Raw genomic sequence first — 13311 nt, forward strand, 5'->3', positions numbered from 1 at the left:
CACGCTTTTCTCACTTGAGTGATAATGTTTCATTGCACAACGCTGTATCACTGATTGTCATTCTGACGGAATTCGTTCAACTTCATGCCCGAAACGAGCCCGTTGTTGCTTTGTCCGTTTGTCCGTCAGTGTCAAAAGCTCGAGAGATACGCGACCGGTGGGTCCGAGGGATCCACAATGTGATGGACGCTTATCCGACATCAACTCTTTTTGAAACACTTTTTTTACGGAGACACCTCGGCCGGTGGAACGCTAGTTCGACGCGTAACGCACTCCGAAGTTCCTTTTATTGGCGAGATTTCAAGTCGACGGCCCATGGCGAATGGGTTTCGAGTACTCGATATGCCGTGACTAATCGAAAACGTTGGAAGAATACCAGCAGGGGCGGATTTACGTCTTCCATCGCTTTAATGCTCGTTCAGTTGAATCTATAAGAGATCTGGGAACGGTCGACAATGTAAACTTTTGGCTACTATAAATATTAATTACGATTGTCAAACGACATTAGTCATCAAACGTCATCAGTCATCAATAAAATTGTTTTTTTATTTCTGTTTTCTGCTAATCTAATTTTCATTGAAAGAACAAGAGAGTAGGGGGAGGAAGGCAGAGATATGATCACTCAAAAAATTCAGTTTTTTTTTTTACTACTATTGTTTTACTTTATAAATACGTTCCTGCATACCTATATTATACGTTCGTTGGGATAGGTCTGACTCGTCTCTCGTTGCACAACAATAGTGCCCGCCACAACGATATTCAGAATGCTTTCGCTCTGGTTACTACTTCGTCGAGATTCGATACGCCCATTCTCATTTCTTACCACGGAATTAAACGTGCCGCAGGGACGTGACTCACAATGTTACTGGATCGACCTACGATCCCCCGATAGAGTGATTCCCCGCGATCCAAAGAATCGAGTCATCGGCGAGTCATCGATAATCGCCTCTTGATAGCTCCGTAATTTGCCCGCATCCGTCCAAACTTTTTTTTGTCACGTACGCGATGGCACGGGGAAAAGAGACAAAAAAAATTCGAAGAGAAATAGATTTTCTCGAAGGGGGAAGCGTGACGTGATCGAAGATTGTAAAATCAACGCGGTATTTAAGCCAACTTTCGTAATTATCCTTATTCCTCTCGCGAAATCGTCTGACATGGAAAAACACGGGAGAGAATTAAGCGCACAGATTTTTCTCAATCGCCTCGCCTCACGATTCGACTTATCTCTCGGCACTTCTTATTGCTCCCCGAGCTTCGACTTCCTTACGTTTAAATCGGAGCAAGCACTTATCTTAATACGTCGATTTAGCCTCTATATTTCATCGTATCGATCGCGCTTGGCGGAGTAAGCGACTCGTCCGTTTATCGAACTCTCTCGGTTCCCTCGCCACGTGAGATATCCTCCCGCGATGATTTACGACGCTCGCGCTCGAGGAAAGTCGAGAGGAGGAAGCGGGAAACGCACTCGCATCTCGACGTGATAGCTGTAATTAGCGGAGATCCGCGCTTTTCGAGATGAAGTTACAGCGATTCGCGCCGAACCGCGATTTCATCCGCGCGGCGCGGCGATAAGTCGGCAGACGGTTATGGCTTGATCACCGCCGACTCGGCGCGATTCAATGCACGCGCGCGATACGCGCAGATAAGAATTAAGGACTTGCTAAGTTGCTCTCGCCGCGAATGCGTCGTGCATGCGTGGGTCAGAGCCGATCTCGCGGAGCTGCGCGTGTTACTTCAACGCGCTAAACAGGTACACACGCTTATACACGCGCGGCGAATTGTATCGCTACATATCTAATTCTCGTATTTATGACGCGTTTATTGAATCCTACGGATTTTCTACATCACTTCGCGGATACGTTGCTCGTGCGATTACACGGCTAATAGCTGATAATTCAACAAATTTCAATAAAAATTCAATTTATTACTGAAAGAGAAAATAATCGTTTCTTGGGATTTTTTTAACGTCGAATATGACTTCTGAACTACATTATTACATGTGCGTCGTGATTTTATACGAAAAATTTAGTTTAGAATACAGATTTGAAAATAATTTTAGACGTTCAAGCGTAATGAACAATGCTGCAAAAAGTTTTAACATTGTAACAATTAGCTTATATGTTCTACATAATTATTTTGATGGTTTAACAAAATTATTTTCAGATTTGTATTAAGATTCAATTTTTAAAAACTTTAGCACAAAATTGTTCTTTCCGTACGAGAAATCTGATAGTAAAATAAAAAAATGAGATAGTAAAATAAAGAAATCAGATAGTAAAATCATGCTACATGTACATAGAAAAAATTAGTATCAAATTACAATTATATTCTGATATATAAGTAACAGTATAAAATCTCGAATTTGATAATTTTAAGCAGACATATTTTTTCCATGTAGACAAGTTGTGTCTGTTTAAGATTATCAAATTCTTTGAAGATTTTATATTTTCTTGTTTATGTACAATAATTGTTGATTTGATGCTAATTTTTTTCCTGTGTACATAACGCAAAAAGGTTTTGCTCTATCCTTTAAAGAAACAATTTTATTCTGTCAAAATGAAATATGTCCTGGGAGGAAAGTTTGTTGTTTTACGGATGACTCTTACGAGTGATTCTCGCGACGATTGCCGTTCACGCCTAACATCTGTCGTTGCAGCGAATGCACGTAATACTTTTGACGCGTGTCTCGGTACTGTCTTGAATTCCGACGTTCCAATGTCGTTCCATTCCGCACGACGTCACGCTCCGAGACGCGTGTACGGTGCGTCGCGTAGGTTGCCTCGATGCACATGAAGAATCACAGACACTTCACCTTCCATTAGCATTGAATACGAATTAAATTAACCCTACGATAGCAAATTCTTTCGGGTATAAGGGGGCGAGAAGGTACAACGATCGAATAGCGAGCGATCAAACGCAATTCTTCTTGTTCACGCGGCGAATTGCATCGTCGTTGCATCGAGCACGTTTGATAAATTATTATAAATGAAACTGGTGCGGTTCTCTTCTTATGATCGCCTGTCCTTCCCGATTTTCCTTTCTAGTCCAGATTTTTATCATTTTTGTCTGAATAGAATTTGATATTCCGTTCTATTTTTTTTATAATCATAATTTTTATATTCCTAGCATATACACGCATCTCCAGCTTCTCGTTACATCTCACGTGTCATACGATTCGCGATACGTTAATTATATCAGAGCGGTGGCCCCGATGAACATCACAACTCCCCGTTAATTGGGCTCGGTGTGATCTTGTTAATCGCTGGCTTTCTTTAATTGGCTGTCCCTATTCGTTCACGTGAGATCCAGCGTCATTATAACTGTTAAAAATAAATAAAAGAAGTTGTGACCAAAGTACATAAAAATCATTTATGTAATTTTGTAATACTTAAAATTTAATTCAACACTTCTCACGTATTGAAGTTTGCTACTGAAACTTACGTATCCTTTAATTGAATATAAAAAATTCTAAAGAGTCTCGAGATAGACTGCGCAGAGCACGTGGCACGTTTATCTAAGTTATAGGGGAGCCTTTCGTCCTAATGGTCTCGTTTTTCCTTTCTCACCTTTGAAATAATGCCCGTCGCCGGAAAGTGTCCCATTGTGCGACGCGAGAAACCTCGAACTGTGTTCACGCTCTCGGGGGGCGCTCACATGTTATTGACCTCGAAGATATTGCCGGGATACGATCGTACGGTGTACAGGTTTAGCTGATCCTAGGAGAAGAGAGAGGCGCTTATACTTAGCCGAAGCTAATTAAAAGGATCCATCGGCGAACTCGAAGGGCGCGAGATAAGATCGGCGTTGACGCCACGGTGAGAAACGTCGCCGTCGGGCGTGTACGGCGACCTTTCTCGAGATAGGGGTGAGAAATTTTGCGGGGCTTCACATAAATCTTGCTTCGTCTCGCCCATCTCGCGGATCGATACGAGATATCGACGGGATGACGTGTACATTACTAGCGGCATCGTTGTTTACGATAATCCCAAGCAGGATTTAATTAAAGATCAATCTACAACGTCTATCGTAACGCTTTAATCGTGAATAATCGCGCGTGATCAAAAGAAACTGTCTTAATCTATAACAATCGTAAGTGATAAAAAGTCCATTCATTATTTGAAGAATCATTTTACATCTCTACTACATGCATATCTGACGGATGTTTGAGTTTGTCACATTTTTCACAAGATTACAAAATTACTATATATCATAATTTTTAAAGAAAAATTCTAAAATAATATCATTTCTTGCCTGTGACGTCATATAAACAATAGTGTGAGAGTCTTATTTTTAATTTCCGCTTAAATAAAAAATATTCACATTTTTTTCTTGGATTTTGTAAAAGCCATATTCGGGTATCCGGATTAGGAAACGGTGGATGAAGAGGTAAACGAGGAGAGGATACAAGAGAATCAGAAAAGGGAGAGCGGTTTACATAATTTCGCGATATTATCTGGGCGCGAATACATATATATCTGTCGGTTCCTCCGATGCGGCGGAATGATCCGCGCGGATTCCCACGCGCGAGCAGCGGAGCGCTCGTCCAATTTCGAGATTTCGGGGCCGGCCGGGTTAAATGTTAACACGGGAATTATGCTAATCGCCGTGGTGCCCTCGCCATTGGGACATTCGTCATCCACCGTAGTTTTCTGGCCGCTTTTTGCGGTACGTACGGCTCTTATACCGACCGTCGCGTCGCGTCGGCCGCGCGTACGGAGGTGGTCCAGAAAGACGAGACGTATTTGAAAGTCTAATTTTTTTTACGATTTTCATGTCCAAGAGAGAGAGAGAGAGAGAGAGACCGTAGTCTTCCTCCCGTAAAAAACCACGTCCGTCCGTTTCGTCTTATGTTAGCCTTTGTTTTTGCTCCCAGTTTGCTGCACGCATGCCGAATTCCTTCTCTACTCCGCTTCGTTATTCCGCACGTGGAAGAAATAATTTTTTATAACCTGGACCATTGTACGATTCAACGCCGAATGATTTATATATAGAATTTCATTCGATTGTATTATTATTATTGCTTCTCCACAACGTTGCCAAACTGTCTGTACGTGTATTTTAAGTGAGAGATTAGAATATCCTATGAGAGATAGCACGCGTAAATATAAATATATGCAAATTAATATCTTTAGATTATTTACTCCCATCTGGGAAATCTGTACGCGCGGAGAGTGGCGATGTGGGAAAAATCTACTCCCACGTGTTTGCGCTATACAGCGGACAGTACTACGATCGGGCGGAGTCTGCGATCGAGCGATCACCGGAAATTCATAACTTAGCATCAGGCCGACGAAAGAGGGTTAATCAGCAAAAATACGAGACGCGCTTTGTCGCGGCGAGAGGCGCTCGGGGGAAGCTAACGGGCGTTAGCTGAAATATAATTTTGCGTGGATTAGCGTGGGATTGTAAATTCGCGCTTGGGAATCGCGCGCGACGCAACCTGGTCACCTGGACGGTGCGGTGGATCGTAATAATACGTGATACCACGCCCCTAAAACCGACGAATCTGACATTTGACCCGAGGACGAGGCAGAGAAAGAGAAAGAGAGAGAGAGAGAGAGAGACCAGGAGGGACGTTCTCACGCGATCTCTTCCTCCGACGCGTAATAATTTCATTAAATCTTCACTTTCGTTTTCGAACGAAAATATACGCGCGGTGCCCTCGTTGCGAATTGAAATTCGTATTCTGTACCATTATTGTCGATGGACTTCGCTGCCTTTGTCACCGTGGAAACCAGTTTGGAACTTTGTAATTCATATGTTCGCGAGTGATGTATGTACGCTTCTGCGAATCGTGCTTGCTTATTTCGCGATGAGGTCAGCCTCGCAGAGCTGTATAATAAATTGGTGGACGATTATAACGGGGGTGTCACGTCTCAGCGAGATACTCGAGATACTATTTTTGAGATGATTTATCAGAATTAGGGTTCGAGCCGCAGAGATTGATGACTTATCTTCCTTTCATTAAAAGAAAAAAAAAACAAGACGTAAAACGATGGTTCATCATCTCCCGATCGGATTTAAATAAAAACTAGATCAACAGCTCAGACATTAATCTGATTTTTTTTATCGCCGCTATATTTCTGATGTTGATTGCAACTCAGCGAGAACAGTAAATACTGTTTAAAAGACATTCGCGTGCTTATACGTGGAAAGGGAGAAGGAGAAGAAAGTCTTCTTGCGCGTGTGGTATCGAGGTGTGCAGCAAGTGTGTCCCTCTCCGCGGTGGGCGTTTCTTCCGATCATCAGAGTGGGAGAGGGTGGGTGGAGAAGGATATAGGAAGAGAGGGACGGGGGAGAGAGACGGAGAGAGGAGAGAAGCGATTCAATTTATGTCTCGACAATGCGGCTTTGTCTCGCCAAATTATCATACATGAACCTATATACATAATCCCGTGTACCGGCGCATTATCATATCATAGCCACGCATTAAAGTACCAGTCCCTCCCTGCCTGTTCCTCTTTTCCGCCCCTCCTCTCCCTCGTTGCATCAGGAGAGGCGCCTATGTTTATGCGATCGACAAAAGAAATTGTGAGTCGCCTCATCGATCGAACGCCTCGACGTGATGCGAGGGTTTCACAAAGTTGGCTTTGATGTGTGACGCGCGCCGACACTTCCGGTACGCCCAAGTATAAAGAGTAAGCATAAAGTATATGCAAAGTTTCGAGAGTTACACTCAAAAAACTCGGAACATTAAAAAAAAGAAAAGAAAATGTATAATATAGAACATTAAAAAAAAATTACAATTATCGCTTTATTTTTCTCGTTTTTTAGCATATCAGGGTAAACACAGTACTGTGCTCTCTTTCATTTTTTTATGTTGTGCCATCTGGTCTGCATTGTGCAGAATCTATTGTTCTATTGTGAGCGAGGAGAATATTAAAGTCGTTCGTGTATACGACACGCGTAGTGAGCCAAATGAATTCTGCAAGTCACTGCGCGGCTCGAGGCAAGAATCGCCTCGACGAAACGACGCGAAATTAGAGAAGTGGGAGAAGCCTGGGGGACAACGCCAGCAAGCACCTCAATGACAGGGAAGATTTCTCAATCAATCCAGAGCGTATCTCGCGCCAGGCTCTCGAGGGACTTGAAAATCCGAGGCATTGACGGGATAATTACACGCACGTAGATGCCGCGTAATGTGTTCGTCTGTCAAGTCTTGCGAGAAAAAGAAGAGCTGGAGAAGACAGAGAGGATAGAAAAAGCAAAGGAAAAGAGAGATGGAGAGAGATGAAGGAAGACGAAGAGAATGCTTGGTAGCATTCGGCTCTTGTGCTACCGCTGGATCCGCCTCCGGCCACCCACGACGATGATCGTCGTCGACGATGATCGGTTTAACCTCCACTCAAATCGTCCACGAATATTTTCATTTGCATAATAGAAATTATATGCGCGCGCCGAGGGGAATCCGGCGTGAATTCATTTGCCTTTATTCTGCGAGGAAGAGCTAGTAAGAGAGACCTTTTGTTTCCTATCACTAATAATCCTCGAGAAAATATCAACGTTTTATTTAGCCATGCTTCAGGTGCCACGTTGCTACATTTTTTTTATGTTTCAACCTTCATATTTTCAACATCCAATTTTGCATTGCTTCTTCGCTATACATTTGCCCGCCTATTTTACTTGGTAAACGCTCATCAGTTGAGAATAATCGCGCGATCGGGACGATATTTTCACTTTGCGCGCGTGTGCCATTGAAATAAGAATAGGAGCCGAGCAAAAGAGCGTCGAGAAGAGGTTCTGCCTGCCACATGTGTGCACGGTGCTTTAGAATGAGCCGCATGAAATATCTCGTTTGACATTAGATTTATTTCGGCAAGTTCCGCGAAATCGTAATCAATGCACGTGAATGTGGGTAGTGCCGATTGTTTATTAAGATTGGCTCGATGATGAATGCGTCGTGTCGCATAATATGTGGGACAGCGAATAAACCACGAGTGTGGCGAGTAGTCTTCAGTTATGTGCGCACGAGTATACTTACGCGGTACATACGTGTACATACTTACGTGCTTTATGCCAATGGGCTTTACAGCTTGCAGCACGTCGACGTGCTCGAGCAAGCGCGATAAAGCCGAAGGCTCGAGTTTAACGAAGCGCTTAATTCAAGGCACGACCTTTATTACCGATCGGAGGACGTTATACCTCCTCGCCGAGTTGCGATTCAGTACGAATCGACAGTGAAGAAAGTCCACGGCAGATCGAGTATATATCCTTTATTATCCGCGGAATAAAACAGCGCGACAGACAAGTAGGTGAGTGGCAGAGAAAGTGAAAGTGCCGTTCGTAGCGCGGAAAATGAACTTGATAAAATGTTTTTCCATGAGGAGTATCATATATATATATATATAATATTCATAACTAATGAAATAGCGGTAAACTTGTAATCGAGGAGACACGATCGTGAACTTGTTGCGAGCCAAGAAAACGTGCGTTGGTTTTAGAGCACGCGCGAGCTTGAAATTTCGTGGTAGTGTATTTTTGATTGAAGTCGCCTCTCGCGGCCCATGCCATTGTAAACGGCAAAATCCGACGTACGGCTGATTCGGAAGCGGCTCACGTTGAACGGCGTGACATTTTGTGGAAGACCCTCGCGACGACCGCAGCGGGCCGCGCGCGCACAGAAATGACTCATGTGAACGACTCAATGTCTCGATAACGATCAGCTCATTAAAGTACCGCGGCAGACCGAAATACGGCTTACCGGAACATGACCGAGAGACGCGTACGAAACGCGGATGAGAGACAAGCTCGCGAACACCGCGGCAGCTCGAGAGCAGCCAGGAATGAACTCGGGCGAGCGGCTCACGTGCAATAGAGTACGCGATGGCAGGAGATAAATAGATAGCGTGGAGAAATAACGGAGGTCACGGGTCTGGCATTTCGGTACGTGTGATCGGAAGAGATACACTTGAGAGCCTTGACGTGGACCCTCGACGGCGCGGTACCTAGATTCAGATAGCAGCGCGGAGCACGTTGTCAAACCACAATCTTGTCTTCTACTATTCTCCTCTCTCCTATTACTATACTAATACCGGTCACTAACAATACAAAGTTATTGCTTCATATATAATTTTCACAGTTAAAGGACGATGGCTAATGCTCTCAAGTGTCATAGTCAAGATTTAAAGTATAACGTCTCGATAACGTCTCTGTTTTTGGATATTAATAATTTTTCGATACCCTTTTTTTTATTTCAAGCAGAACATGAACCGTCAGTTTTATTAGCAGATTAATGAATTATTATGTTCGTAAAACTCGACAATAATAATTTACGATGATGTTTAGCCTCTTATTTATTGATTTTGCATATTTTTTTGACAAATTAAAATTTTTTTAAAAATCAGAATTAGATTCAGCAGCTCTAAAGCTACAGATAAACATGTTTTCGCTTGTCATTTTGGGGACAAAAATTTCAATCTATTTTACTTTTATTCGTTCCTTTTTGTCTCGATACTTTACAGAAGTATATAGTATAATATGATATATAATACATGAAGAAATTGAATTAAGTAAAAATCTTTTTAGTTAATTGACATTGACATTTCATAAAAATACGTGTTATAAAAAATTTGTGTATGAATCATTTATTGAAATTCTGTACAAACATTTAAGTAATGCACGAAAGGAATCTCTCCCTGTGTATATTTATTAATTAAATAAAATACGATTCATTCAATCGCTAAATGACGCGGTATTCCCAGAATACTATTAGCGTCGCAGGAGTGGCGAGGAAAAGTACTCGGAGATACTCGAGGGAAGGTAGGAAGAGAGAAGGGGAGGAACGGCTTTTACATATTATAAGTATATCCCATGACTATCGCGACCGCGATTGCTACTGGCGAGACCCATAGGAATCAGGTATTTGCATGGTAGAAGAAGATGGAACATCGACATCACACGGTGTTGAAACTTGATTTACGATGATGCGAGGAGATTTAATCGACAACTTCAATCGCGCTCGATAGGGCGCGCGGTAGTGCGCAACGCCAACGAGAATGTCTTTACGGCCTTTCCGTTTTGATTTTATAGGAAAAAGTTAAGAGCGATATGCACGCGCGTATAGCCGCGAATTCCGACGCCGGAATTCGCGGCTGAACGACACTGTTAAAGACGCGACTTTAAAAGCATCTCTAAAAGACCGAGCCAATCAACAGCGGAGGAAAAAAATGATCTCATCCCGCACCACTCGGTTCTGCCGATAAAGTTTATTTCCATCGTTAGAAGAATGTTGTTTCATGACGAAGGAATAATATTAAGGAATAATATTAAGAAAAATTAAAAAATAGTAAATAAAACAAGGCTAATGAGAGTCTAAAACGCGGTTGAAGGAGTGCAACATTACAATAACTAACGGTATTTATTCTTCGTGTATACATAATCTCGAATGAACGTTTCAATTCTCTTTGGACTCATCATCAGCATTACAAATAATTAACGTAGAGATTCTGCTCTCTAAATCTGAAAAAATGGAATCTTAGTGGCTATTCATCAGTGACTATTCACTATTTTTCAGTGATTCTGATTAAGAAGGGGATACTCTGACCGAATAAGTGTATTGTCACTGAAAAATAATGCATATATTACTGAATGGAATAATTAAAGTATATCACTGAAAATGGACTATTTACTGTCTTTCAGTAAATACTCGTATAATATACTGATTCTAATTTAGAAAGTGGAACCCGCGAGACGAAGTCACTAACCGGTTGCCGAAACCATAGTTTTATATTACTATTTACTATTTTTGATTCTTTATTATTCTATTCTTGATATTAAGAAAAATTGTCAACATTACTGACAATGCGACCGACAGAAGCGATAGATCGATTGGGTAATTTTTATCTTTTCTTCAGTAGGATTATTATGGAATAAAAAGTAAATTAATTAATTTATTTTTATATTTTCTTGATAATTACGAAAATGAATGGATGCATATCGAAACATGAAGCGCTGTTACTTTGAGATCCGAAAGATCGAAAGCAGCTATCTCGTTATATTGAGATCGTTAACGTAGATATTTTGGAGATCTAATCCCCCAGTCAGGTAGTGTGCCGAAAGTGTCCTCGTAGGAAGGGCTTGACACTCAGAGAGGTGTGGTAAAAATCTCAAGCCTGGCGCCTAAAGATTTACCGGTCGGCTTCCCTATTTTGTCCTTCTTACATGGGACCGCTGATTACATGAGATATGTCAGCGATATAGAACTCAGCGATATAGAACCATTTGTCAAGAGAAATATAAAAAAAAAGAATAAGGATCCTTTGTGTGTGTTGAAAATGTCATATTCTTCAAACGGTACACTGATTTTTTAAATCGATTTCTCGCGTATCGAATCAGTTGTAACTTTCAAAGTTAATGAAATGGATCGTAATCTCGCCGGCGCATTCAGCTTGTTGTAAAAGTTTACATTAATTTCATGAAATATACGCGATACGTATACGGCACGAAGGTGTTATTACCGTAAGCGATCGCGCAAACAAACGAAAATGGCCGTAAAATGCGCCACGCCGCGCCGTTTCAAATCGGTAATGACCGGCTGTCGATGTAATTACGACGGATTAAAGTTAATTAGATTTGGCGCACTTAACGGCGGAGGGATAGTTTGCCACGCTCGCTCGCCCATTCGCTCAGCAGAGCGTCTGTCGTAATAAACGGTGATAATTATAATGAAAGCGCGGATTATAGTGATTATCCGGTGGCGCGGAGGCATTCTCTCTACCCGGCGCGCTCGCTTGTAATCGACCGAAACGTGTTGCCAGGCCGAGTCTGCTTTAAGGCAGTTTGAATACATTAAACTTTTGTCACCTCGAAAAGATTGCAAGTACTGCGCCATCCGTGCACGCACTTGTCCGCCTGCTCTCTTCCGTCTAATAGAATATTCGCCGTCTAATAGAATATTCGCGGAGGGCGACGCGAAAGCCGCTAGTCTGTGTGCTTCTTTTGGCCGAGGTCTGACCGCTAGGAAAATCCTAGGATTGAAATTACGGTCGGTCCTACCCAAGTGATTTCGCTCGATCGCCACCATTAGCATAATTTTCTATGAATTTGTAATCGAGTTGCTTCTTTCATGCTACGAAAATAGATCGGATTTTCCGTCGCGCGCATATAATTTTCACACTGTGTATCGCTTTATAGACCCTAATCGAAATATCATCCTGAGTAATGATCCTTAAGTTTTATCAGCCATTGGCTCGTTGGTACAAGAGCATGTAATTATAACATCCTCTCCGACCGATTACCGGTCGCTTATTTTTGGTCGACTGTTACACACGTGTGGTCCGCTAGGATACTTAAACGTTCGCCAGTTTAAATGTAAATAGCTTCGTCTACCCTGGCAAATTGCTCACGGATGATCATATACCATCCGGAATGAAGAAACACGCCCTTCACGCCGCGCACGTTTCCCTCCCCTCGTCGGGGATCGTCCCTGTCGTGAGCGCGAAGAAAGAACGCGATTCTCTATTTTTTCTTTTTTTTTTTTTTTCCGAGGAAGAGGAAACCCGTCCCCGTCACGAATTGTTCTCGTCAGTCCGCCGGGATCGTATCTCGCCGGCGAGACCGTTCCCTGGCGTAGAAACGATTTCTCCCTATTTATCTCGCCGCATGAATTTTCAACGTAAATTGCAATGGACGTGGCGCTGTATTTTAGGCACGAAAGAAACTACCGCGTTCAATCTTCTGTTGCGTTATTCCAGGGATTTTCTTGGGCTTCGATCGTATATGCCGACTTCACGATTAGCATGATTATATGCGATCAATCGTAGCTCATAATCACCTTTGATTCCTCGGGCGAATGTAATTGCCCTCAAATCGTCGTGTCGACGCATCATTTTTATCTCTCTTCGGATCAGTCGGCGGTCTTTTATGCAACGAAGATATATTTATCGCGGGCGTGCACGCACGTTGTCGTCCATTAACGTTCGTACGCGAGAAATGAGGCTAATAAGGATATGGATCGTGATTGCGCGCTAACGGAGCGGCGATGCCGCCACGCAGTTCGCTACTATATAGTAATTTCAAGATAGAAAGCCACAAGTTTATATGAAGAATTTCTTAATTCTTCAATTGACGATTATTCGAGGTCGAATTAATATTTAAATTTCTGGAAAATAATTCAGTGTCATATTAAATATTTTATTTATTTTTAATTAAATTGATAATTGTAACTTTTATCGTAATCGTTACAAATATTTGTCTACTACCAATGCTACTCCAGTAACTCCTTCGGTGGAACAATTAATGACGAATTCCTGATCGCGCTGCTACCCACGTGAATTTTCTTCTACGCTGCGCCACGACAAGCGGACAGAGGCT

General features: G+C 42.3%; 1 protein-coding gene across 5 annotated transcripts in view; it reads right to left on the reverse strand.

Annotated features, from left to right (window-relative positions):
- The window catches only part of LOC105193029 (protein Wnt-7b), a 64282-nt gene that overhangs the window by 24966 nt on the left and 26005 nt on the right, over positions 1–13311 (reverse strand). The window contains exon 1 of one of the 5 annotated variants that reach the window (XM_039446481.1): positions 3567–4075. The exons of the other annotated variants lie outside the window; for them this stretch is intronic. The gene's annotated coding sequence lies outside the window, so the exon portion shown is untranslated. Of the gene's footprint in view, positions 1–3566; positions 4076–13311 lie in introns of those variants that run through there. 5 annotated transcript variants of the gene reach the window in all.

This window comes from Solenopsis invicta, chromosome 3 (genome assembly GCF_016802725.1).
Source record: "Solenopsis invicta isolate M01_SB chromosome 3, UNIL_Sinv_3.0, whole genome shotgun sequence".
Lineage (NCBI taxonomy): Eukaryota > Metazoa > Arthropoda > Insecta > Hymenoptera > Formicidae > Solenopsis > Solenopsis invicta.